Source organism: Triticum dicoccoides, chromosome 2B (genome assembly GCF_002162155.2).
Source record: "Triticum dicoccoides isolate Atlit2015 ecotype Zavitan chromosome 2B, WEW_v2.0, whole genome shotgun sequence".
NCBI classification, from domain to species: domain Eukaryota; kingdom Viridiplantae; phylum Streptophyta; class Magnoliopsida; order Poales; family Poaceae; genus Triticum; species Triticum dicoccoides.
In genome coordinates, this window is record NC_041383.1 from 393,671,507 (window position 1) to 393,675,195 (window position 3,689).

Sequence of the window (3,689 nt, forward strand, 5' to 3'; positions counted from 1 at the left end):
CACATACCATCAACATGATCTTCCCAACGGCGGAGACACGCCGAAAATAGAAGCTCACCCAACGTGGGATCTATGCAATGGATTCTGCCCCAAGCGAGCTCTTCGCATGATCTAATTCTATGGTCAACTTTAGCCAAGACAAAAATCGAAGCCATATCCCACATCCTGGCAAGTTCGCCTTGGTGGTAGATCCAGTCATTAGGGTTGTCACCTTTCACACTTCTTGATGGACGGAGGCAGTAGCCTCAACATCATTTCCCCGACACCCTGGAAAAGATGGGGATCTCCACATCCGGCCTCCAGCCCTCGGATACCGGCTTTCACGGTTTCTCTCCAGGACGCCCACGTCAATTTCCTAGGGCAGATCGATCTCGAGGTCATCTTCAACGATGAGGAGAATTTCTGAGCCGAGCAAATCCAGTTCGAGGTTGCTTTGTTCTGCAGCGGCTACAACACAATCTTCGGCAGGTCAGCGTATGCTCGGCTCGTGGAAGTACCATCATATGCATATCTACAGCTGAAGATGCGAGGTCCAAAGGGAACGGTCACAACCTATGTAACCCTGGAGAGGGCACTTGTGCCTGAGGTCGCCAACATAGAACTCGCAGAGGCTGCATTGGCCTCTGCTGAGCTCGAGCGGATCCAGCAATGTGCGGACACCTCAATAACAGAGTTACCAACGAAACAAAGGCCGGGTCCAGTTTTTCAACCTCCAAAGGACACCAAAAAAATTCAGGTGTACCCGGAGGACCCGAAGAAAATGTGATAATTGGAAGAGACCCGCCGAAGGAACATGAGGACAACCTCCTCGAATTCCTTTAGGCTAACTCGAACATATTCGCCTGGAATCCCGTACACATGCCAGAAGTACCAGCAAACAAAGCGCAATACAACCTCAACATCTGAAAGGATGCAAGGCCGGTCATGCAAGCTCTTTGACGTTTTTCCACGTAGATAAGGCATGCCATTGGAGAGGAGATCTCCTGGCTCCTAGTTGCTGGGTTCATTAGGGAGGTGGCACACCCCGAATGGCTGGTCTACCCAGTCATGGTGCACAAGATGAAAATGTTTGGGAGAATGTGTGTAGACTACACAGACCTCAACAAGGCACGCCCCAAGATCCGTTCCCTCTCCCATACATAGAGCAAATCATTAATTCAACAACGGGCTGAGAAAGACTATTCTCCTTGGACGCCTATTCAGGAAACCATCAGTTACGTATGAAGGAGTTTGATCAGGAGAAAACAACTTTCATCACATCCTAGGGCCCCTTCTGCTACATCACAATACCCTTCGGGTTCAAGAATGGTAGAGCAACATATCAGCGAACCATGCATAAGTCCTTCCATGGCTGTCGGTGTCAAAACCGTCAGACCTCGGATAGGGGGGCCGAGTTGTGAGATCGGATCGATGGGTAACAAGAGACAAGGGACACAATGCTTTTACCTAGGTTCCGGCCCTCGTCAAGGAGGTAAAACCCTACATCCCGCTCTTGCTTATATTATGGATGTATCAAAGTACAGAGTTGATCTACTTCGAGATCTTAAGTTGTGGAGTAAACCCTAAGGGTAATGGTGATGACGATGAATGCGTCTGTACAAACTAAACCCTCCGGCTTATATATGCACCATGGGTATCTAGGGTTACACATGGTCAGTTGCCATCTAGGGGTTACATGTTGAATTTAATATATATACCTGGAGCATACACCAAGTCCTCGGTGGAGCAGGTTAGAGGCCTCTGGAGTCCCTCCTCATCAATGGACTGTCAATCTGGCCCATGGACTAGACCAACTAGGCTGAGACTCCTAGTCGAGGACACCATCAGTAGCCCCTGAACTTGTCTTCAAAGCCGAGGATGATAATCTTCTTCGGATATTGTCTTCGGCTTAATTGTCTTTGGGTTAGCTGGCAATTTCCTCCCAATGCCCCGGCTAAGCATCTGTACAGAGCTTGTAGATCCCTAATCGGCCGATAGCACCCTTCTAATAGGGGATAAGGCCAACTGACCATGTTACACCGAAACACATCTTCATTCCGAAGTGAATGGTTTTCTTAGTCTCGAAGACTAGAAGTGCAGGTGTGTTCGCAGTCAATTACTTACAACTTTTTCGAAGCGTCGCCGCCCATGACATAATATACATCAATTATTGCCTATTCGAGTCGTGGTTCGAGGTAACCCTATCATTGGTATGTCATATCAAAACAGATATCATGCCCCGCATTTTAGGGGATATCATCAATCAATTATTTCTCCCCATGCGACCATAACGACATGATCAACTGAAACATGGCGATCTTTGTGACACAGCAGAAGGGACACTTTGTATTTTTACTGACTTATAAAGAGCAGGGGGCGACAAATCTTTTCTCCCACGCTCTCCTTCTACTCCAGTCTCCAGCACCCAAATCTTCCAAGATCTTGCACTCCCAATCCCATTTCCAAGCCCAAAGCTTTGTCCAAGCTTCTGCACCTCGTGTCAATGGCCGATGCAGATCTGAAGGGGAGGTGGGTGGCCTCCAAGGTCACCGACGCCACCATCGACGAGCTCAGGGCAGCGGGTTACACTCCCGTTGATGCCACCTGCAGGGCTCTAGAGCTCGGACAACACGTCCCCACTACCAAGCCTAGGGAGCGGGTTCCCCTTGCACCCTTTCGTGCGGGGGATTCTTTCCTTCTATGGGCTAGATTTCCACAATCTAGCCCCAAACTCCATCATGCACCTCACCACCTTCATCATCGTGTGTGAGGCGTTCCTCCGCATGGATCCGCACTTGGACCTATGGTTGAAGACCTTCTGCATCAGGATGAAGAGTAGTGGCGCCGAATTAGCCAAGTGCGGGGGCGCCATGATCAACAAACTCCAGAAGCCGAACTGGCTCGAGGGCACCTTCGACGATACCATGAAGATCTGGCAGGGCAAGTGGTTCTACATCACAGAGCCCCTCGCCTCGGGCCAGGATGCGGCTCCCGCCTTCATGGGTACACCTCCGAGGAAGCTGATGTCCTGGCAGAAGCAGGGCCTGGAGTGGGGCAATCCGGACAAGGTCGTCACTCTCCAAGAGAGGATCCATACCCTCAAGAAGAAATTTAAGCTGGTGGATGATACGTCTTCAAAGTATCTATAATTTTTGATGTATTCATGCCATTTTTATAATTTTTTTACATGCTTTTGGTATGATTTGGTTAGAACTAACCTAGACTGACGTTGTTTTCAGCAGAACTACCGTGGTGTTGTTTTTTGTGCAAAAATAAAAGTTCTTGGAATGCGCTGAAAATCAACAAAGATTTTTTTGGAAAATATAAAAAATACTGGAATCAAAAGTTATTGGAGGGGAGTCCCGTGGGCCCCACGAGGGTGGATGGCGCCCCCACCCCCCTGGGCCGCGCCCTTGTGCCTCGTGGACTCTTCGTGGGCCCCCCTGACTTGTTCTCGACGCCAACCTCTCCTATAAATCCCCAAACCTCCAGAAAATAACCTAGATCGGGAGTTCCGCCGCCGCAAGCCTCTGTAGCCACCAAAAGCCAATCGGGACCCTGCTCCGGCACCCTGCCGGAGGGGGAAATCATCACCGGTGGCCATCTTCATCATCCCGGCTCTCTCCATGACGAGGAGGTGGTAGTTCACCCTCAGAGCTAAGGGTATGTACCAGTAGCTATGTGTTTGATCTCTCTCTCTCTCTCTCTCT